At 48.7% G+C, this 24,381-nt stretch overlaps 1 protein-coding gene across 1 annotated transcript in view; it reads right to left on the bottom strand.

Moving 5' to 3' along the window:
• The window catches only part of SCRG1 (stimulator of chondrogenesis 1), a 76,056-nt gene extending 52,525 nt beyond the window's left edge, over positions 1-23,531 (bottom strand). Inside the window, exon 1 of the mRNA XM_077302482.1 lies at positions 23,481-23,531. The gene's annotated coding sequence lies outside the window, so the exon portion shown is untranslated. The remainder of the gene's footprint in view (positions 1-23,480) is intronic.
• Between the last annotated feature and the right edge of the window lie 850 nt (positions 23,532-24,381).

The following is a 24,381-nucleotide window of genomic DNA, read 5'->3' as shown; positions in this document are numbered from 1 at the left end:
GCAGCCCAATGATCTCCATGAAAGGCCACTCATGGGGGACGAGGAACCCTGAGGAATGGCACAAGGGGAAACAGGTAAGAAAAAAAAAACGTATTTTGGATCCAAGCCATTCAGGTTTCAATCAACATTTAGAACTAAAAGCCACTGTGTTCATGGATTTCCTCCTGTGTTTCTGCTATGGAACTGCAGCCTTAAAGATGAGCTATAAAGGCTGACAAGGTTCCTTTGTATTCCTATAATAACAAACTGACATGTGTGCAAGGATACAATGGTTGGCACACTCATTTGGGGGAGCAAACCACATTCAGCATGGTGGCTACATATACTTAGGCCATGGCTATGTATCCATCTGATTCAAAGCACTAGAGCTTCAAAGGGCAAGATCATGTTCCTGTAATCCTGGCCTGTACGCTTTTCAGTTTGACAAGTTTGACTACTCCATGAGTGAGTCCTGTGTGTCTTGTCACAGGCCTGTTTGTTTTGCCTGGGGTTGTTGGTTCTATTGTGGCTGTATCTTGGTAAGTGATGTTTGATCTAGATGTCAGAATCTGTCCATAAAACTCGATGGAAATCCTTTGCATTATTTGGTTGTGACAGATTTTAGAGCTGTCAAGAGTTCTTGGCCTACCTACAAATCATTGGTGCAGTGGACTCCTAAGCATGTTTACTTAGAAGTAAATTTCATTGAGTTTAATGGCATTTATTCTTTACAAACCTTGGTATGAATGACAACCTATAATGCCCATAAAATATAATGCTAAAGGTGTAAAGCAGAGAAGCTCATCTGTTTCCCATAGGATTACTCAGAGGCCCCATGACATAATCCCTTTTCGTGAATCATATCTTTAGGGTTTCCAGGTTCTGGTTGAGAAATATCTGGAGATTTGGGGGGGGGGCAGAATCTGGGGCGGATAGAGTTTAGGAAGGAGAGGGATCTGAGCAGGGCATAATGCCATACAGCCTACCCTCCAAAGAGGACATTTCTTCCAGGGGAATTAATCTCAGTCATCTGGGTATCAATTGAAATTCTGTTAGGTCTCCAGGCTTCACCTGGTGGTTGGCAACCTGAACATAAGTGGATTTTGCATTCCACTATTTAGCATCAGATTGTGGCAGCAGCTTTTCCGGTCCAAGTATGCAGAACAGGTGAAGTCTTTATACACTTCTTAATGACATTAAAGAGATTCAGACGCTCATTCGTAAGTGCCTTGAGAGGCTGTGTTTTGATCATTCTGAAATCTGAAAAGTAGATTTTAAGCAGAGCTACTCTTTACATAACCCATAGAAAGTAGCAGGAAAACTGGCCTGATTGAATCAAGATCCTAACTATATACCGAAAAGAAGCAGTGCTTGTTTTCATGAAATATTTGGCTGCTTGATCATAAATTTAATGGATTTATGTGTGTTCTGGGGTGAGGTGGGAGGGCTGATATTCATGCAACCGGCAGACTCTAATGATTGCCTTAATGGATTTCTCAAGCACTTATCCTGTAATCTGCTAGTCAGCAAATCCAGTTGGTTCACTGCAGCAACCTAGAGCATTAAGGTGCTGCTCACTGGATTCACAAGCAGGGATCCAGCCCTCTTCTGTGAGGGCATGGTCAAACACTCCCCTTGAAAACAGCAGCTCCCTGTGTTCCTAATGAGTTCCTTTCTTTTCCTTTACACACAGTGCCTTCTGTAGGCAACTCAGGATTTCCACATAGCCAGGTTTTATTCACTTTTTTCAGAATGGGGGAATCTCTCATTTCTACAGCTCATTTTGAAAATAGGTTTTCTTCATAGTGCTTCATAAAAGGGAAGTTGTAATCAAGGACAGCACTCCACTTAACCAGCATGCCCTGCAGTCCAAAGGATCTGCCCACCAAATGCTGATGAAACCAGACTATATTTTCCTATTGGTGGAAAACAGAAAAAAATGAATATAACCCTTGATATTTGAAAAATCACCATCAGTAAGTGTGCAGATTGCTGCTTTTTGGAAATTAACATCAGTCTCTTTACCTGGTAGCAAAGCAGTCTTCCCTAATTGGCCAGGGTGTCAGTTCAAAGACTTCCTAACTTCTCTCAGCGGAGATTTGCCTCTTGGATTTATTCCCCCTCTTCTGCTGTCTCCAGTCCTCTTCCCCTCCCCTCGTTAAAGAAAAGAAAGAGACTTCTACTGCAATTGGCACCTCTCCCCATTCTGGGATTCTCCCATCATGTGCAGAACACTTTCTGTTTCAATGCGGGGGGGAGGGGGGTAGAAGATCTTTCAAATAGATCTGAATTCAGCAGGATCCACAACAGGAAAAAAAAAGTAAATGCAGAATCAACCCCAAAGGGTCAAACCAGAACAAATGGGTTGAAATTAATTCAAAATAATTTATTCAGGTTAAAATCCAGAATAAGTCCCTGACAGTTAGAGTGGTTCCTTAGTGGAACAACAGGCTTCCTCAATAGATGATGAATTCTCTTTCTTTGGGAAATTTTTAAGCAGAGGTTAGATAGTCATCTGACAGAAATGCTGATTTTATGAGCTTAGTCAGATTGTGGGTGGGTGGGCAGTTTGGTGTAGGGGTTGGGCATGCAGACTTCTAATGTGGCAAGCTGGATTCGATTCTGCACCCCCACATACAGCCAGCTGGGTGACCTTGGGTTCCCCACGGTACTGATAAAGCTGTTCTGGCTGAGCAGTAATATCAGGGCTCTCTCAGCCTCACCCACCTTATGGGGTGCCTGTTGTGGGGAGGAAAAGGGAAGGCAATTGTAAGCCGCTTTGAGACTTCTTCGGGTGGAGAAAAGCGACATATAAAAAACAACTCTTCTTCTTCTTCTTCTTCTTCTTCTTCTTCTTCTTCCTTGCATACTCAGGGAATGGCTAATTGCTGCTGTGGGATAGCAGGTGAATTCTGGGGATTTTTGGTGGAGGGATCACTTGGACATGAAATTGGGGTCACCATAGGTGGGCAGGTAGTTGTGAGTTCCTGCATTGTGCAGGGGATTGGACTAGATGGCCTGTATTGTCCCTTCCAACTCTATGATTCTATGATTCCTTGTAGAATCATAGATTTGGAAGGGGCCGTACAGATCATTTAGTCCAATCCCCTGTTCAATACAGGATGTTGTAATAACGGAAGAACGTCATTGTCCTCATCTCATCTCACCTGATTTAAATGCTAAAAACCCATTTTCGCCTCCCGCCCCCCTGGGGACAGGGACCATGTATGCGAATTGTTGAAATATAATCTGGGTAGATCTGATAAGGTGAGGAGTGGGCCATTGAAACAATGACTTAAACTAAGAGGGGTGCACAGCTGTATATAAGCAGCTGCCTGAGTCTCTGTGGGGAGAGAGAGAGAGAAAGGGAGAGAGATAGCACCAGCTAGCTGCCTGGGGAACAGCATCACATCTGGGAATCCTGCCAAGCAGTAGGAAGAGGCCCCGATAAGCTGCCCAGGAGGAGAAATAAAATTGCTGGCTCTTCCTCCTGGATCTTTCTGCTTACTTTGGAGGAAGCTGCAGGGAAAGGTAATATTAGGGCATAAAGAGCCTTCTAATAGGTGCAGGAAGATCTCAATCTTGCTTGATATGATATTTGCCTGCTAACTGGGGTGAATGTGTCTTCATTTATGCTTGCTTGACTTTTAATTGCCTTCTTAATAAAGTAAAAGATTCTCCGTTCCGTCAACTGTTTTCATTGCATCCAGATCCAATTCAAAAACTTGCCAGGGAGTCTTTGGCAAAACAGCAGAACATGCATTTTAACCCTGCACTGCTATCCGAATCAAAATTGACACTATTTTTTTCTTTATGTGTGGCAGCAAGATACTGGATGAGATAGGATCCTTTTGTCATATGGAGCAAACAGGGATTGGGAAAGGGAGCAGTGTAGACCAGGAAAATGTCACTGGGGAACCTCTATGCCATAACCCTGACGCTGTTTTTATAATCCAATTGGCAATCTTCTCTCTGACCCCATGGTGGCATTGAACCCAAAAAAGAGCCAGCATGGTACTGCGTTTCCAGTGTCAGACCAGCATCTGGGAGACCCAGGTTCAAATCCCCATTTTGCGCTAGAAATGTGCTTGGGCTTCCATATATTCTCACCCTCACCTACCCATCCGATTTGCTGTTCAGGTAAAATGGAGGCGAGGAGACTCATGTAAGTTGCTTTGACTCTTTGTTGGGGACAAAGGTGCCATATAAATTAAGTAAAGAAATGAATTTAGTCTGTCAGGTTGGTATGGAGTTTCTCCCAACACTGTGGCAGGCCATTACTTAAAGCAGGCCCATGGAAACCCAAAGTCTGACTGTTTCAAGGCCATGCATTCACTGCTAAACCACGAGACTGTGTGAAGAATGATTAGTCTCTTCAATGATCATTCTGTACGGGCACCAGCCTTCTGCCTGTAGAGATGTCAGGAGTTTATTTATGCCATGACTCAGTGGAAACCTTGTCTCTCAGCCAATGATCACTAACTATTATTTTTAAGAACTTTATTTAAAATCATTCTAGTTATGTTTGAACAGATTAAATAAGTGAGAGCCACAATTACACAGAAGACACAAAAACATGTGCATGAGATAATAAATAAAAAAGCATAATATGCCTTCCCCTGGCTAGCTTGCATTTGAAAATGAAATGCAATTCTAAAAATTCTTACCAAACTTTTCCAGTAAAGGTATGTCTCAGAAAACATAAAATAGTCTTGCTTAAGAGACATTCAGGGGTTTTAGAATGTGGCTACCTTGTATAGACAAAATTCCTTGACCTTCAGATGACTTTATTAAACCATCTAATTCATTTTCTCAGACACTACTGAGCATTCCAAAGAATAACTGTTGCAAACCATGTTCAATTTCTTCTAGGATTTATTCTGGGCATAAAGCCATTGATGCACATGTTATTCTTCTGAAGGCTAAAATCAGTAACTTAGGTAGAACATAAAAAAAAGAATGTTTGCAGAGTTACACAAAAGCCTAAAACCTTAGGCCTATTATGCCCTAAGCAATGCTTCAAAATTAAAATCCATATCAGAACTATCAAATAAGTGTATAGATGAATCATGAATTTCTTGAGGTATAATATGTAGCTTGGACTACTGGCTTTAACTCAAAATGGTAATAAGCACCACACTGTATACACTATTATAAAGAGCAACTTGTATATCAAAGATCAAATAGGATAACTGTCATATATTTACACATACATGTTGTAAAATGTGACTTCCAGACATTCATTACCAAAGCCATGCCACGGCAGAGCACATAACAGAGCACAGTATATATTGTAATTTGTCTGTACTACATGGGACAGGAATCTAGGATTCCTTATTATTTATTAATAATAATAATCCCTTATTTAGAAATGTCTTTGTCAGAAGAGTACAAAATGGAAACAAGAGGAAAATGCTGCACCCAGTCACTTTAAAACAGATCCCAAAATGAGGGCAAAAATAAGTCTTGTGAGGGAATGGCAACCGGGAACCAGGCAGTCCTTGCCCTGACCAATCAGCAACAGACTGCTTCACTACATCAGCATTGGAGGTGCCAGGGCAGGAAGTTAATCCAGCAAAATGCAGAGATCCACACTTAATACTGGGTCTTTCAGAGCAGTTTTCTCAAATGTAGCAACTTATATCCATTCCTGGATATTGCTGGGGAAAGGTAGGGTCACTGTGGATCAATCACAGATGTTGCAGAGGGAAAATTTAAATCGCTAAACATCATAATGGAAATCAAGTAACATGTAGATCACTTTCTTTAATTCGGTGTCACCGGGGATAAAAAGCACACTGCAGATTCATCCCTGGTTTTAGCTCCTGTTGCTTCTTTCTTCATATTAAAGAGACCTGAAATATACAACCAGAGTAGCTACCTCAGTGAATATTTGAGCTTTGTTGCCTTCTTTGCTTAAGAACATCTCTTGGGAGACAGGCAGGAGAGGGGAGGTCTGTCTGAGAATTCCAGGCTATGCCTTGGATTCAAATCCCAATTTTCTACAATGGCTGTTTCTAAAGGCTAAAATGTGATGAGAGTCCATCAGGGGTCTCCTACCATTTGGCTCTGAATGGGACAGCAATTTCTAAATAAGGTAATTTGTAAAGATGTCAATCTGACAACCTCTGGAAAGAAAAAAAAAATCTCCCAGATATTTATTTGCCACATTTATACCCCACCTTTCTTCTTCATGGAGGTCAAGAACAGGTTGCACTCATCTCCTTTTTATCTTCACAACAGCCCTGGTAGGTAGGCAACGCTGTGAGTATGTGCCCGGGCCCAAGGTCACCCTGGGAGCTTCCATGGCAAAGTTCATCCATACCTAGTTTTCCCCAGATCTTAATCCAACGCCCTATATGTGATTCTCCCAGCAGATAGATACAGTGTTACCTCTGGCTTTTAACAGTGATATTTGGAAATATTCTGACACTTGTGTATCAGAACAAATCCTACTGATTCTGGATTCAAGGGACCTGAATGAAGTAACTTATTTTACCCTGCCCCTTTCTTCCATCCCTTTGCCAGGACTAAGGAGTGTGGGAAGGCTGTGATCTCATGGCCAAGTTGGCCAGATGATGCACAGAGGGAAGACGGAAAGCCGTACAGGCTGGAAACAGGCCATTCTCTGAGCAGGCTTTGAATGAAATCTTCCTGCCTAATTTATGATGTGCTTCTTCAAGGATGAAAGACAAAACCATTTCTTCATGTTGCAGCAAACCACTTGCAATGTGAGTCTCTACGCCATGTGTTTCCTTGAAGGGTCAGCAAAGTTTCCCCGTATTGAGGAGGTTTCTGATTAGAACTTTCAAAGAAAGCAAGTTTTTCTTGTACAGGAGATGGCTCTTCTGGCTTGCATGTTCTGCACAGATTTGCACAGACTCTGTGAGAAGATGGCAGTGAAAAAATCCCACTTGCGGTGGTGGTTGTTCTTCTTGTTTCACTTCCACTCTTTCAACCTGTTCCATTTACCACTAGCATGGCAACTACATAATTCATATAATACAATGAAGTACTTCTAAGGACATACAGGATTATTTCCCCCTCCCTGCTAAACAAACGGAGCCTGTCATTTTACACTTGGAATTAACTAGCCTACAGGACTTCCTTCCAGAGCAGAGATTCTGGATTCCGTAAAAGTCTGCGTGCTCCCTTCCAAACACTGAAGCAAAACCCCCACCTCCTGTGACACGTTTCTCAAAACACAGTTGGCGTGTTATTCTTTTTTTTGTTTAATTAGGTATATCGTTTGTGATGGTCCTCCTTTAAGGATTTCTAGCAGCTGCATTTTTTTCTGTGCTTTGAATTGTCAGAATTCTATGAGGCAGAACCTGGTGCTTATTTATTTTGGGCAGGGGGGTTCTGGTAGTGCAATTTTTCCATGTTAAGTTTTGACATGGCCATAGAAGAAGCCTCAGCTACACTCACATTTAGTTGAAGTAGTTCTCTCCATTGATTCCGTTGTATTCCAATGGGATAAAGCTCCCCGTGTTTTGAAAACTGGAAATGCAGTCTTCAACGGAGGATGAAATCGATTTGAGCAGCTGCAGTGCAGCAGAGGCTCTCCTTAGCCTTCTCCCTGTGTGCTTTCGCTTGCAGTTGCTTTCCCAGGAAAACAAAACACAATTCTCCCCCCTATTCCTCCCTCCTGTAGTTAAGGAAACAGTAAGGAGGAGCAATTTTGCTGGCACAGGCAACTGATTGGGGAAAGGGTACCTCCCCCCCCCCCAAACTGCTTTGAGAGAAAGAAAAAATGATGGCTGGTTGATTTAAATCCTTGGGACAGAGAAGTCTGGCAAAAGTCTCTCTCCACTGACACCCAAGGCGACCCACTGGGTAATACTTGTTCTGGTATAAATCCAATACAAGCAACAGATTGTTATTAATAAAGTTGTCCTGCCCATATTTCCTTTTCCTATCGATTTTTTGAGCCGTAGAAATGTTCTTAAAGGCTTTCAAACAAATGCCTGCTCGACGGCAACTTCAGCATGATAATACACAGGCAGTGTCAGCCAGAAGGCCAATGCAAAGATCCTTTTAGCTTCGCAGCAGCAAGAATCAGTTGGATATTTGGGATACAAAAACTGTCACAGCTCCAGGTCCACATTGCTGTCATGTAGTCTTCATCCAGCCTTAGCTACATTTATTGCACTGTTACTTATGCATTTTGACTCTAATTATCCCTTCCTAGCAGCACTCCCCCCCCCCGCCCCCATATGTAATGGTTGGTGATTTCTGTTTCAGTGTATTTGAAGAAGTGTGCAGGCACGTGAAAGCTTATGCCCAGAACTAAGAGAACCCCAATTTTGTTTATATTCCATTCATCTCCTGCTACCTTTGAATAAGAATGAATGCTTTTCACTAGATTACCATGAGTCAGAACTATAACAACATTTGCATAAGGGTTAATTTTAAAATGATGAAGTTTATTCTTTTTAGTCACGCTAATCTTATCTGAATTTCTTAACAATTATGTATTATATCCAATGGGGAAGTGTCAGTCTTGATATTTATAAAGACTTAATTATAAATAATGTTCTCTAGTTTGATGCGGTATCTCAAAGTAGCAGTGGCCTAATTACGGTTCTTAAATGTCCACAGCTGAAAAGGTTTTTGTCTGCAAAACTTTTGAGAGGCCATGCCCTAAGATGATTTTGAAAAGTTAATCAGGATAGAAGTGGGCCCTATATTTTCAAGAATTTATAATATATTATTAAGTAACTATTCTGTGGCTAATCCAAGATTGCAAACTAAATGGAGCAATAATGTTGGTTACATGATCCAAAAAGAAGTATGAAGCTTGATCTTGTCTCATGGCTTATGGTTTATGATATCTTTAGCACTTAAAGAAAACATAATTAAGATGGCTCACCAACTTTGCCTTACTTTGAAAAAGTTAGCCATGGCATGTTAGCGGCACAGGGAAATGCTGGTACTGTAATTTCCTGGTGGCAGTTCTTTAAAGATATGGTGCCAAGGCCCAAGCTGGAGTTTGGATGTGAAATGGTAGTACCCCTGAGGTCAGAAGTTCTATCATTAAATTATTTTGTAAAATAAAATCAGAGTCCAGTAGCACCTTTAAGACCAACAAATATTTATTGAGGGTGTGAGCTTTCAACTGCAAGCACTAGAAAGCTCATACCCTGAATAAATCTTTGTTGGTCTTAAAGGTGCTACTGGACTCTGATTTTATTGTGCTACTTCAGACCAACACAGCTACCCATTTGAATATTCTTATTTTGTAAAGTTACCCAAGAGACAATAGGCATTTAATTTCAGCAGCCAGGATTATTTTAGCAAGTATTTAAAACAGAACAATCATCCAACATTCAAGAAGGGATAAAGAAAATAAAAGAAATGTATGTTACATTAAAGCTTACTTATCTGCAAAGTAATGAACCTCTTGTGGCGCAGAGTGGTAAGGCAGCAGAAATGCAGTCTGAAGCTCTGCCCATGAGGCTGGGAGTTCGATCCCAGCAGCCGGCTCAAGGTTGACTCAGCCTTCCATCCTTCCGAGGTCAGTAAAATGAGTACCCAGCTTGCTGGGGGGTAAACGGTAATGACTGGGGAAGGCACTGGCAAACCACCCCGTATTGAGTCTGCCATGAAAATGCTGGAGGGCGTCACCCCAAGGGTCAGACATGACTCGGTGCTTGCACAGGGGATACCTTTACCTTTTATCTGCAAAGTGGATGGTGTTTGCTTCAGCTGGAATCATCATGCATTACTGGTTGATGTTTATAAATAGCTGTACTAAGCATTCTTTTGTATTTCTCTTGCATTTTGTTTTATAAAAGTTGTTGGGAGACTAATCACAGGTCTCCTTTGTTGTGTTGCTTGGCTTGGATAGGCACCTGGAAAGAGTATCAGAGACAGTTCACGGGACCACTTCCTTGTGCTAGAAGATAGATCAGGGGCTCAGCTATTCATTTGGGCTTGCATGCAGTGGGGCAGAGGACACCCCCTAGGATTCAGCTGCTGAACAGGAAGGTCCTCCCATGCTTCTTGCTCCACTTTTTAACAACATACTCAGAACTTTCGAAAGCAACAGCCTTCAAGTATGGAAGCTTTCGCTTTGCAAAAATGGTGTTCGGTGGAAGAAATTGCACCTTTGGGATTTCTACTTTTATGAAGCCAATGCCCAGGTCTTCCTGCCTGTAGCAGCATTGTGGACTCTAAAATGGACAAATTCAAAACCCATCATTTTTGTGGGGGAGGGAACATTGTAGCCTTTGAATGTATCATCCCCTCCCTGACATCATTTGTTTTATTCTGTTGTCATTTTATCAAAGCATGAGGTGTGTGTGTGTGTGTGTGGGTCACAAAGAAGAGCTGTATTTTCTATCCTGTTTTTCACTACCTGAAGGAGTCTCAAAGCAGCTTACAATCACCTTCCCTTCCTCTCCCCACAACAGACACCCTGTAAGGCAGCTGGGGCTGAGAGAGTTCTGACAGGACTGCTCTGTGAGAACAGCACCATCAGGACTGTGACTAGCCCAAGGCCACTCAGTTGGCTACATGTGGAGGAGCAAGCAATCATGCCCAGCTCACTGGATTAAAAACTGCCTCACTTAACCAAGCTGGACCTGGAGGTAGGAAAGCAACACTTTCAATTTGGAATGTCGGTTTAGTTGCACAGTATTCTTCAGTAGCCCTGATGGAGCACTGGGAATTCCAAGCTCAACCTGCTCCTACAGCGAGCTAATCACAGGATCCATTTTGTCCCCGTTCTCTTGAAGAGGACATGAGGGGCTCGAAGCAGAAGTTGGCTGCCAAGGGCAGGAGCCACCCACATGACAGTCCAGCCAGCTGTGTGGCCCAGCTGCATCCAGCAGGAATGTTGTCACCCACGGACATGTTACAGCACTGGCAAAAGGGGCCCCACCCCACTGGCACCTAGTCCCCTCTTACTAGCCAATGTGGTCTAGCAGCTGGAGCGGCAGATTTCAGATGGTCAAATTGCCACTCAGTTAGGGTAATTCTGCACATGTTGGGTACTTTGACCTACTTTTGAAACTGGATTTGCCTGTGTGAATCTGCTTCTAAAGGGATTTCTGCCTTTCAGACAAAGCTCTTGAAGTGGCCGTGAAGACCAAAGCAGACTATAGACTCTCAAGCCCAAGTTTTAAAAAGGTGTTTTTCTATCAACATCACAGTTTCCTGCAGTGGGCCTCGTTGGCCATGTAAACGGTGGTTTTAAAGGGGAAAACCTCTGGGCAAACTGAGTTCCCAGTGAGGTGGTCACAATGCAAGACATCAAGACCCTTGGGGGCTGAGAGTCAGGTCTTTCTCTCTGGCTGATGCATGGATGGGGGGGGGAGGGTACCACTTCAAATGGCTCAAAAGACTGAATGAGAGAAATGCCCGAATGGAGAGAACTAGAGGTAGGAGGCAACACAGGAGCAGTTCTCCCTGACACTCTAGTTTTCTAAGGAAAGGTGTTTTTGGCTTTCTTGGTTTAATGGATGAGCATTTAAGCTTCCAGCCCCTCCCCACATTCTGAAGTGATTTAACCCAGAAGAAGACAAAGAAGAGCTTGGTTTTATACTCCACTTTTCACTGCCAGGAGTCCCCAAGTAGCTTACAGACACCTTTCCCTTCATTTCCCCACAACAGACACCCTGAAAGGCGGGTGGGGTTGAGGGAGCTCTGAGAGAACTGCCTCATGAGAATAGCTCCAAGAGAACTATGACTGGCCCAAGGTCACCCAGCTGGCTGCATGTGGAGGAGCGGGGGAGTCTGCATTACGAGGGTGCCTAGCAGAAAGCAAAGTCTCCTCCTGACCTTCAGAAAGGAAGGCCTTCTCCTGACCCGGGCCTTCCCTCTCCCAACGGGACCTGCGGTCAGCTCCCGCGGTCTTCCGTGCGGCCTGTGTGCCGTTGGCAGGAGGGGAGGTTTGTTTTGGGTGCGCTTCCCGCCCTGCCTGGCCCTGGTCTGCAGCGCAGTTATCTCATCCTCCGTGGGGACGGTCTGTCGTCAGCTTCGGCGAGCAGCTTATTCGTCTTCATTAGGGCCCGGGTGAGCTGTCAGGCCGGAGAGCGGGAGGGGAGGCTGGCCGGGCTGCTCCGGGAGCGAGGTCAGGCTGCCGACGGAAGGCTCCATGCCTGGGAGGCGAGCCCAGGGGGAGTCTGGCATCGAGGGACTCTTCATCCCCTGGGAGGCCTCCCCCCTCTCCAGGAACCAACGGGCTACTTCGGAGTCAACGGGATGTGGGGGCTGCAAACGAAACTGTCTGCCAAGCTGGGCTTCAAGGTGCCCCTGGGCTCCAGCTTTTTTGGTCTGTTGCTTCAGACCAGCCCGGAGACCCAGCTGAAGCTCTATGAGGAAAGGGGCAGCGGAGACATGATTCCAGCCCTTCCCACAGGTTACAAGGGATGCACTTCTGCTGCCTTGGGAGAGTGTCTGCCCGCCTTCTCTTCTGAAAGTGCCATCATGCCCCCCATGGCACGGGGGGGGGTCGTTGCTCGGGTGGGGAGAGCCCTGGAGCAAGAAAGAGAGTATCTGCAGGTCAGTGGCACACATGGGGGAGGCATGTGGCAGCTCAGCCACCCTGTTGGCTGTGGGCGGGGCCAGCACGGGAGCAGATTTAAAAGGTCGGGTTGGTCCTGCTTCTGCCTGCAGCCAGACTTTTTGCTTCCACCCTCCCTCAATTTAACGTTTTCAGTCTTGTCATAGCAGCGGGTTTTTAACACTTTAGGGCCCGAGGCTGCTGGTCGGATCCAGCAGGGCTCTTCTGATGCTCTTTCTGACTCTTCCCTGGCTTCCTAGTCACCCTGTAGTTTCATGAGACTCTTCTTAACGCTCCCCCACTCCCTCCACCTTCTGAAGAGTTCGGTCATTTTAACACTGTCTTTCATTGACACCTCAATCCTAAACCGACGGGACTTACTTCCATGGCATGCCCCAGCCCAGAATTTGGCAAATCACCGCTTCGCCATTAACACCTTAGCGGAGTCTTTCCCGCAGATTTTGTACCGGCAGGGTCGTTCGAGGTGATTACTGCAGTCCATCCGATGCATTTCCCATGCAAATCGCTCTCTGGAGAGCCCCTCAGGCCTTTGGAGTTGGCCAACCCTGTCGGTTTCAAGCCCGGCTCTTGGCAAAGTCAAACTTGTCTGGGTTCTCTGTTGTTGCTCTTCCAAAAGCAAACAATGGGTGGCGCTCGAGTTCCCTCGAGGCGCGGGCTGGGAATTGGCCGAACTTGAGGCCTGGCCTGAGGGACAGCTGGGAGATTTACAGGGAAGCAAAACACAAAGGACAAAGATTACAGTCCCAGCAGATAACCATTATTAAAAAATGTTAAATCCCTCCGCCCCATTATCTCTCCCTTTTCTTCCGCTTCTCCTTCTGCGGTGGGAGCTGAAATTCTAGGAAATGTTGTTCTTGGGTCAACCTAATATATAAAACCCGTGAGAAGAATGCCTGAAGTGGTCTGGAATTTACGCACACTGCGATACGAGATTGGGGGGGGGGGTTGCTGTAGGAGATTGGGGGGGGGGGGGTTGTTGTATTCGTAGGATGCCGCTTCTCCTCGACTGCAGGGTACGTTTGTGATTTGCCGCTGAGATGCAAAGCGACATACCAAAAAAGAGTGATGAAGCTTCTGCGCTAAGTTCTTTGGGCCGCCTTACTGGCGACCCCAGCTGTGCTCTGGCAGACTGGGCTTCTTCAGGCTGCAGGCAGAGCAGGCTGTGGAACTTCCTTCTGCAGTTAAAACAAACGCCCTCCTGAGAGAACGAGCCTAAGCAGGTCTACTCGGAAGCAAGACTCGTATCGTTCAATGGAGCTCACTCACAGGAAAGTGCCTTCAGGATTGCAACTCAACAGGGTTGGGAGAGGCCTCCCCTTGGTTGCCTTTGGGGGGAGAGATTTGACTGTTGGCTGAATCCTTCCACTTTCCTTTACTCGGCAGTCGTCGCTTTATGCATCTGTGAGTGGCTGGTTCCCCGCCCCCCCCCCCAAATAATCCTTATGACTTCTCCGAGGGAGGGTGTCTTGAGATCTTCCCCTTCCTTCGAGGAGGCCAACATTCTAGGGAAGGAGCCGGCCTTTCTTCCAGACAGTTTACCATAAGCAGTCCCACACTAAGCGCCATGAGGCTGGAATCCACTTTCCCTTAAGATCCACTGAAACGCACCCGAGTTATGCGCCGCCTTCAGCCAAGACCCTTGGGAGCATCTGCCTGATAAACCCCATCCATTAAAGCAACTCCATGTGAAACCTTCAAAAACAAGCCCATGGCACAGCCAGCCACTGAACGCATGTATGGATCTCAATGCCCGGCAGAACATGGGCAAAAGGAGAGGCGATTCTTGAGTGGAGATTTTGACACGCCTTTTAAATTTTGCTCGCCTGTCTGGGAAGAAAGCTGAATATCCTTTAATTCTGGATTTCACAACTCAGCAAACCTAGTTTGGGGCTGCTGGGTGCCAGGATCGGGCCACAAATAAATGTCAAGAGTCATCTGCCCCAAAACCCATCTCAGGACTGGGGAATGTGCAGAAAGCGGCATGGGGAAAGATTCCAGGGGGCCGCCATATTGGTCTGAATCAACAGAACAAATGTTGAGTGCAGTGGCCCCTTTAAGATCAACGAAGTTTTATTCAAGGAAGGAGCTTTACTGCGCAGGCACTCTTCGTCAGATGCAACGGCATGGATTTCGATGGAGAAGAAGATCCAAATCTTTCTTTGCAGACTCTGCCAGGTTTTCCTTTCCTCAGATCCCAGCCAAAGCAAAAGTCAGGTGTTTAAGTTACCTCCAGAATCTGGGGGGTGCGGGGTGGGGTAGGTAGAGGGTTCAGATAAGAAGGTGCCTGCTTGGGGTCATTGAGCCCTGAATTGTGGAGAGCACTCCTTGCGCCAGGGACATTTTGGTGCCATTGCCAGTGGGCACTTCTGTCCTCAGCACAGGCCTGCGCATGGTGATGCCCGGCCTGGTCCTCCTTTGGGAAGCCGGCGTGGTGGGCCGGGAGGCCAGGTCCAAATCCCCTCTGTCAATGCGCAAACTGTCCCATGGATGCCCGTGCAACTAGGGGCAGCGAACCTGTGCGCCCTGCCGTCACCAGCCAGCAGCAGCACTGCTGCCAATGGTGGGCTGGATTTCCGCTGAGGCTAGTCTGGATGCTTTCCTGGATCCGTCTGAAGGGCTTGGTGGAGCGGACTGAGGGCGAGCGCCAAGATCGGAGATCGGTCTTTCTACCTGCTGTTGTACTGGGCTTGGGCCGGCCTGAGGGAAGCGGTGGCTGTTTCCCAAAACGTTTGCTGCTCCCTGCGCGCCTCTTTGGGCTAATCCGCCCGGAACTGGCAGGCAGTTCCCCACCTCTGAGTGGGATTTGAGCGAGGTCAGGCAAGGAGGCTTGGGGCAGAGGGGCCAAGCGGCTTTTGCCAGACTGGAATCGGGCTTTTAAGCTTGGAACGCACAGCCAGCCTTAAGTCACCGGGGAAGTCCAGCTTCTTTGTCGGGATCCCCGTCCTTTTGGTCAGGGAGAGCCCATGGGATAGCACACAGTCTGTCCCCCCTTTAACAGCAACGAGGAGAGAGCGGGCTGAGACCAGATCAAAGCCCAAGGATACCCACCCACCCGATCCTCTCGCCTTGGTCTGAAGTGCCCCAGGAATGGCCTTGCAAAGTAAATGCCTCCAGCAGGAACTAGTTCAATGAAAACAGCACTTGGGCCGGATCTGATCCATATGTCGACCGACAAGCTCCGCCGCACTCCATGCGGCTTGATCTCGAGTAGCTGCTCAGCTTTTATGTGAAACCGTTGACCTTCAGAAAGACAGGGGGAGGCAGGGACTCCAGTTTCCATATCTCGCCCTGGGCGGCACAAGCTAGCAGCTCAGAAAGGCCTCGGGGAGGATTTGCAGGGCAGCCCGCGAAGGAATTCCAGAGCCTCCATACCGAGGGAGCCAAGGGCTGGCCACTGACAAATGCCTCCGGCCTTGAATGCAGACCAGGATTGCCTTAGGCCAAGGGTCCCCTTGGTGGCAGTTGGCGCAGGCGCAGGCACCCATCACCTGGCTAGTGGGTTCTGAGACTTGACGGGCTCAGAGAGGCACAGGAATGGATTGCAACTGTGAAGGGTCATTTAAGTGTCCATTCGGATCACCAGGGCAGAGTCTGCACTTACTTTCTTTATTCCATTGTCAATCCTGTTGAATTCAGATTGCTTTGAACTCGGGTCTTTCTCTCCCCCCCCCCTTCCCCACTGAAACAGGAAAGTCTTCTGCACGTGGTTAGAGTAGTTCAGAAGGGGGGGAGCCAAGACTCTTTCTTTTCTTGAAGGGGGGGGGGAGAGGAGCCAGGCAGGGAGCCTCTTTCTTTTCTTGGAGGGGTGGGGGAGAAGATCGAAAAAGGCAGAGGAGGGAGGAAAAATCCAGGACTGACAGAAGTTGAGAGAAATTAGGGGCTTCTCCTTTAAGGCAAGCTTGTCACATGACCAGGTGTGGCCTATCAGAGGTTCTCTACCATGGAGCTTGGTTTCCCAATCCGGATTTTAAAATATATTGAGCATTAAAAACACTCCAAGATATTGCACAATAAAGGTAGGGTCACTCTGGATCAATTCTTCTTGCTGCAGAAGGAAAATTTAAATCACCCAAAATCCAAACGGAAATCGCATTCTGTGTATAGGGCAGGGACTGAATCGATCTGGGGTTGGAATAAAAGCTCCGTGCAGTTTACAACCAGGAGGAGATCATGCTCTCCTTTGGATCCACAATCCAGTCTGGCCAGTGTTTTAGTGTCAACTAACAAAAGCCGGTTTGGCTTTTGGAACCAATCGGCCGAAGCCCTTTCTTTCCAGGAACTTTGCGCCTTCCGATTGAGCCCTCATCCGGACCGGCCCTTGATTTCGGCCACCCTCAGGATTTGGTTTTCCACTGTGGTGCTGCCTGTTGGAGGAAAAGGTGTCCCTGAGGCATATACAAATGGCCTTTCCCTCAACACTGAACCATGGGCTCCCCACAAACAAGATTGCAACCCTATAAAGAGTGCAATTGAAGGGCCTGATTCTGTTTAAGGTGGCAGCACTGTCCATAACCCCAGAGCAGGTTGCCTCTGAGCAGATACTTGAGCAGGCTTTTCACATAGAAGGGCTGAACCTCTCCATTCGTATTTCTCTCCCCCCCCTACTTTATGTCAACTTCCAGCCATTGAAAATGAATATATAAAAACTGCTCTCCTGTCCAAAATGCTCCCCCCCAAACCTCCCCTTCCTGTCCTCATAAATTTCCAGCACATCCCAGCATCTGGGGAGACAGATCTGGATGAAATTGAGGGCAGGCAGACAGACACCCGCTCCTGACTATGCCTATCCTTTAGGCAGACCTGCAGTCCAATCTTAAGTGTGTTTCCACAGATGAAAGCCCCACTGGTTTCAGGAGCTTAGTCCCAGTTAAGTGCGCAGAAAGACTGCAACATGCTCCAGCATAGATCTCTGGCATTCTTAACTGCTGTGGAGTTGGGGAGCCTTTGGACTCTGGGCTTCACCTACCAAATTGCCTGGGTTGGCCCTTGCTGTTGCCTTAGTTTGGGCTTCTTCATCACATCCAGGAAAAACATTGGTAATTTTATTTGTATGGTCTGGCTGTTCTTGAGGTCACCCTTCCCTGTACCCTGAATGCTAGGTCTATTTTTCTGATTAAGAATGGCAGTTTCTAATCTGGTGAGCCAGGTTTGGTTCCATGCTCCTCCACATGCAGCCAGCTGGGTGACCACAGCCCTCGTGTAGGAGGGATCCAATTGGGCAACACTCATGGAGCTGTTCTGGCCAACCAGTAATATCAGGGCTCTCTCAGCCTCACCCTCTCAGCTGCTTTGAGACTCCTTCAGGTAGAGAAAAGCAGAATACAAGAACCAACTCTATTTCTTATGATGTTTTATTTAGTTTAAAATCTGCAATTATAATTTTTCCTCCCTACACCTCATTTATATTAATCGTTGCAAATCCTTCCTTGTATTGTAGCTATATTTTATTATTATTGTTAGTATTATGGGTAAGCCACTTCAAAGACATTAGCAGTTGATAAATCTCCTAAAATATATGATAAGCAGACAGGAGAAGGAGGGAGGGAGGGAGGGAGAGGGAGATCTTTGTACCCGGAGATCGATGGTTGTTGCTTGTGTGGCCTTTAGGAGACAAGCCTGGTACTACTAACTGGGTGCACAAACGTCTTGGGAACGGAAGAAGCCTCATGCTGCTACTCCGGCCTTTGGGGGCTGGGGGGGGGAAGGAACCAGAGGAGCTGTCGGAGGGGGAACATCAAAGTGGGTACAGTCCAGTGAATCTTTTTATTAAAAAACCCAAAATATTTTTAAAAGCGTTGAAAGATTTAACGACCTCCAGATAAGGACCTGCTTTTTGTTTTTTGATCGTGAGTCACCTGCAGTGCTTCAAGAATGCAGGTGACGCGATCAGGAGCACGTGATATTCGTGTTCAGTCTTAGATGCAACTGGGAGTAAACTCTATCATACGTAAGTGACGCTAATCCACTTTAAAGCGCAGTCTGCAACTCGAGAGGGTTACGAACTGCAGGCAAGGAACCGAAAAGAACGGCGGCGTGGCAGGAACAAGAGCTGCTCCGGCAGAAGAGTGAGGCCATCTCAGGTCTCTTTCCTTGGCGGAGGCAGGGGGGCAAGCGGCCACTTCTCAGGCGCCCTCCGTCTTCCCGGTGCTTTCGGCATCCCTCACTCACTCCAGTGGGAATGCTTCCATCCGCAGCATTGAAGGGGCGCAAGAGGTCTCCGAATAACTCTCGGGCGACGCCATCGCCAGCCGCCCTACAGGACGGGTGATTTCAAGTCGTTGGCGGAACAAACCAGTCCCTCCTTCAGGGGCAAAAGGCTGTTTTGCTCAATGCAGCCTGAGCCGGGTTGGGTTGTTCGCCAAATTCATCTCGTTTGAATTGATCGCGACTCAGACCCCAGCTGGAGCCTGGATTCTGACCTCGGAGCTCCGCTAACAATGCCCGAAGACTTGTTTCGGATCCTGAGGGAGGGGGAGGGGGTGTATTTACTTCCAAGTAAATATGCATGCAAGGGGAGGCTAGGCTAGTTTGGGTTCGGTCTTGCTTCAGTTTTCGGAGGGCATCATTTGGGACCCGATCCTGTGGGCTGACCACACTGGAGATTTGCTGAAACCTCTGGGCTCCTTCGAGGCCTGAATGTTCCGATCTCATATTGCATTGTTTGCAATGGCTCAAGCGGGGTTTTTATTATTCTGTCTTCGCAGTCTTTGCCTGTCTTTTAAAAATGCACTCGGGTTTCCGATGGAAACGAGTTGTTGACAAAAAGCGGTGATTTCATTAGCCTATAACTGTCTCGCCATCTCCCCAAACATAACCTCTCCCAAATTAAGACGAAAGAGAGCTGTAGCATCCTTACCCATTGACCTCCTGTTCTAAGCAGCTGACTCTGCCTGCAAGCCACGGGGCTTTTGAGGCTGTTTTAAAATGGTGACAGCTTCACTGATGATAAACACCGAATCACATAAATGTCTTCTGGGGACCGTCTTTGTGTCAACCGCCCAGAGCTTGAGCGGCTAACCAGCTGGCCCAGCCTAGAGCTGATTCGCAGATGCACTCCCCGGGTCCCTCCACAAATGCGCCCTCTCTCTAAGGAGACTCCCGGGGTTCGGACGACCTGCCAGTCTCTAGAAGCCAAGAACTATCTAAACTCAACGTCAGGATCTCAGCTAATTTAAAATCTTCCAGTGGCTGGCTTGTGCGCCTGCGCAGTATCCCCATTCGACAAGCAAAGCGTGTACAATTTGGTTCTCCCGCTGACCTCTTGTGGACTGGCTTTGGGACCCATCTGTCTTCTGGTCCACGGTAGAGGTGCGTGGGGCACGCACACACACGTTTTTTGTCTACTGAAGTTTGGAGATGTTGGCGTGGATGGGGGGTGGTCCCTGCCGCCTCTACTTCCCCCAACCCCAATAGGCACCTCACTTTCTGTGGTGAGTGAGAAAAAGAGCGGGTCTTAAATTCGCACTGCGGTTTGGCAGTTTTCTTCTTTAACTCATGCTCACCTCCGAGAAACATCGCCTGGGACCCTTCCCAGCCACCCCTCCACCGTTCTGGAGGAACTCTGTACACTCTCAGGGACTCCTTTCCCCCAATCTCTCCATTGGGAGGAACAGAGAAATTGGGGTACTGGATGATAAAACGTTTAGGCGTCTGAGCTCTACACAACGCATTCTGGCCCCCAAAGTTGGGCCCTCCTGCATTTTCACAGTGGCACCTCTCCGTCTAGGGAACGTGTGAATCTGTACTCTGAAAGGACTTGCCTCCACGATGATCCTACATTAACGCGGGAAGCAATCCCCCTGCTAAATTTATTTCTGCTTCAAATCTGCTGCTCCTGTTTAATTGGCACCTGGGTCTACTTGGATTAAATGCCATTAATTTCAGCTCCATGGGATCGCAAAAGGCTTTGCATCTCAGAACGCAAATCTGGGTTCTCTGCTGACATGACTCTCTTGCAAGCTGGTCTTTACAGCTACTGCACGCCAATGGGCTGCCTGCCCCTCTGGCCCCAGCCCATCTATGGATAGCCCTTGAATTGAATAGCGCTAATGAATAATTGCTACTCAGTCTCTCTCTGTCGCCTCCCAGCCTTGCCATTACCGGAGGAGATCGCCTTAAAAGGCAAGCAAACCAGCCTTAACTGTCTTGTGGATCGGAAGGTAGCGAGTCTATTTCTATTTCTTAGCAGTGCCTGCACAATGGGGGAGGGGGATTACATGTATGCCTACAGAGAACGCGCGTGCACACACTCAATTTCCATTTGCTTAAAATAGCCTATGTTAAAATGAACCGCGAGTATAAAGGCTGTTTAAAATCACGTTGTAAATTCTTGTCATGTTCTTAAGGCAATCGGAAATGTAAGGAAATCGTTTGGGATCCTTAGGAAGAAGGGGGGATGTAAGTGTCTGGATCTCTCCAGAGGTGGGATCGCTAACATGGTGGCGGTGCAAGCCGGAGACACAGAGCGAGGGAGCGCCGGGGAGGGAGGCTACAAATTGTTTACTGTTTTCCTGGTCGGCCGCCGGAGACGCCTGTAGGCTCCTTGGAGCCAGGGACTTTGATGAGGGCGCGACTGGACGAGGAGCAGAGCCCTCTCGCGCTGACACGCCGGCCGGCCGGGGCCACTTGGGAGGTCTGCCCGGCTAATGCAGCCACCGCTAACGACCCCCAACAGGAGACTTCGTGGCCCAGCCCAGGGTCACAATTAAAGGCAAGCGCTTGGGAAGGGGGGGGGGAGGGAGTGGGGGGGGAGAGTCTGGAAAGAAAAGCCCTTCCATTCATCCCAGGGCTGGCAAGCCAAAGCCCTCCACCCCACCAGTTTAGCGGGAAGCTTTTATGACCCGTCAGGGTGCGCGTCTGAGGGTCTCCGTTCATCCACACCTTTTGCGATTGACCTGTAGCAAGAAGGGGCATCAGAGCTCTACACCTCTTTGGAAGCAAGCCCCACTGGATCGGGCACAAGTCCTTAATGTGAGTGCCAGAGGGGGGAAGATGACCCCCCCTTGGTTTTGCACAGCAAGAAACCAACAGAGGTGGGTTGCTGTTGCTTGCCTCTGCATTGGCAAACCTGGGCTTTCTTAATGGTCTCCCATCCAAATATTAAGCACAGCCAACCCTCCTGATCTGCCGACCTCTCCCGAGCTGTCCTAGGCTGTCCTATGTGTTGCTTTTGGACTTCCTGGCTTAAGATACCGAGAAGGCTTCTTGCAAGCGCTTTCGCCAATCGCCCTACTCTCTTTTCCTCCTAGGGTAGGTTTACCATATTTTGAAAGGCAAAAAAAAAAAACCCCACTGACTACTGGGGTCACTAGGACAAATCTCGTTTTAAAAGCCTCTATTATTTAAGCTGTGCTAATTGCTGCTAACTGGGAATATCCCTAACCTTCCAGCCCCCAAAAGGAGGGACACTAAAACAAGGGGAGCTCTCTAAAAAGAGGGCATCTGGTAATCTTAGCTAATACCAATGGCTTTTGATGCGGCTTGGACCAGGAGAGATGCGGCACCTGAAGATGATCCCGACAGATTCACCCTTGGGGAGGCCGGAGGGGGGGGGGAGAATCTACAGAGCGGGAGTTACAGATCAAACAGATCCTGCTGAAAGCCGCCATATTAAGAGGCTGAAAAAGCAAGCCAGATCTACTGAGCGATCTCAACAACGCGATTGTCAGTAACAGCCCCCCCCCCACACACACGGAGTTCCAAGAGAATCTGTCACAGTCCGAACAACTCCCCCCCCCCACACACACACAGCTGAGTTTAAGGGGATGGGTGTATTTCTGACCTGACAAACTGGAGGGGAGGGGGCAGTATTTTCGACCCTTTCTGCCGCCCCAATTTCTGTTCCCTGGCTACATGTGAAAGCCCGATGGATTGCATTGTCTGGAAAGTGCAGCAGAATCTGCGGATGTGCGTCTTTACTCCCTAGTAAGCCCGGAGAAGACAGAACTGTGGACATTCGGGATGTTCAAAAAACAAACGAACAAAACAAGGCTGCATTCCTAAACTCATTTACTAGCGAGTGGGATTTGCTTCTGAGTTACACAAGTTTTGGGAAAGGTCCTGCTAGATGCAGTGCCCCCCCCCAAATAATGGGTTTCCCCGACTTAATTTCCAAGCATCCCCCCCAACACGACCTGTGTCCTCAGCGGGCTCCTGGGACTTGCTCTCAAACCTAGAGCTGCAATGCTAAGGAGAGGCAGAACACTTCTTGAGGAAGTCCTTTAAAGCAGCGTGTCAGGCTGCGCGCCCACAGGACGGCATCCCAAGAGATCCGCATCCCAAGAGATCCTTTGCATACCATCCCTTCGGGGTCAGCCGCCTGCATCGCGGGAAAACCATAGAAAAAGGCCGGCGAGTCTCTAGATAGAAGCGTCTGAGCGCCCCACACGGGGACTGTCCCGTAGCCCTTGTTTTGCTATGCAAAGTCAGGGTCAAATGAGAGCGCTCAGAGTGCTTACTTGGAAGTAGCACGAGGCTGTTCTGACAGTGACGCACCTCCAACCCCCCCCCCCCTTCGCCATCTCCCACCCCCCTCGATCAGGCTCTAGGAGAAGCCCAGTTCCTTCAGACCCAGCGAGCTGGCAACTCAAAGCATGCAGATGGCCCGAAGGAGAGGAAGTGAAATCACAATGAGAAGATGAAGAAGAATACCGCTGAAGGCCGTTGGCTGTTCCCATTCAGTGCCGGCACATGAGGGAGCCCGGGAACCGATGCTGCTAGGGACAGTCGGGCTGGGAACTCCCACCCCCGCTGCCCCCCTCCCCGCCTTTTCCTGGGGGTGAAGAGAAGAAGGCACTAGGGGTGGGCGGGCGTTGCAGCCGCCTGCCTTGCCTGGGGGGAAAGGACTCTGTTAGCCTGGGCGGAGGAAGAGGCGGAGGCAGGAGAGAAGGGGGCGACTCGCCGGTCTCCCGCCGCCTGGTGTGTGTGTGTTGGGGGGGGGAGGCAAAAAGCGGCTCCAAGCCAGCATGGTTACCTGGTGTCTCCTCCGTGTGGCTTTCCCGGGCGGCCCCGGAGCTGCGCGCCATGCGAGTGGGGTGGCAGGCTCGGGGAAGGCTTTTGGAGGACGCCGCGGGCAAAAAGGCGGGAGGGCGGCAGGAGGCGAGGTTGCGCCGGGGAAACTCAATCCGCCTTCCAGTAGCGCCGGAGTCTGGCATCTGTCACGGCTGACAGCCGCCTTGCCTGGGCACACTCGCCTGGGGGGGAGGGGCGGGGGGCAGGCAGCTCCAAGGGTGAGCTGGGCCGGGGGAAGGTTGGCAACAGGCGGAGGCGACACAAGGGAGGGGCTATGGGAGCCCCACCCCTGGCCGCGGCCCTTTGGAACTCTCCCCCCCCCCGGGGTCCCTCAGTGACCCTTGGCAACCCCCATCTGAATCTGGGCTCCAAGGCGAAGGGCCTCTTCCTTGGCCAGCGATGAAGGCCATCCGGGAGCGGTGCCACCCTTCCGCCCAGTGTGAGGCAGCCTTCTCAGGGCCACTCAGCTCTCTTGCTCCAGCGTCGCGAGGGAAGGGGTGTGTCGCAATTCACTCTGGGCTGGACTGGTGGGACGTAAGAGGGGGCGGGTCAGGAGGAGGTCCTCAGCTGGATAGCCCCATCTGGCCCCGTCTAGGAAGCTACGCAGGGGCTGCCTTGGTCAGCCTGGGGTTGGGGCTGGGTGGCCGGCCAGGCATACCAGGGTGGGGACGGGGAGGCACCCGATACCAGGGTGGGGACCCACATTGGAGTGTCGCGGAGTCGGCCAACGCCAGCGGGGACTTGACGGTGCAGTTTCCTCCGCCGCCAGGAGGGGGCAACCGGAGCGCGCAGCTGCCCAGCACCCAGGGTCAGGGCTACTCAATGGGGATGGGGTGTTGCCCTCTTGCCCAGTGAGGGACAGG

This window comes from Paroedura picta, chromosome 10, assembly GCF_049243985.1.
Source record: "Paroedura picta isolate Pp20150507F chromosome 10, Ppicta_v3.0, whole genome shotgun sequence".
Classification (NCBI taxonomy): Eukaryota; Metazoa; Chordata; class Lepidosauria; order Squamata; family Gekkonidae; genus Paroedura; species Paroedura picta.
The sequence above is the reverse complement of the archived record's forward strand: the minus strand, read 5'-3'. Positions and strand labels throughout refer to the sequence as shown.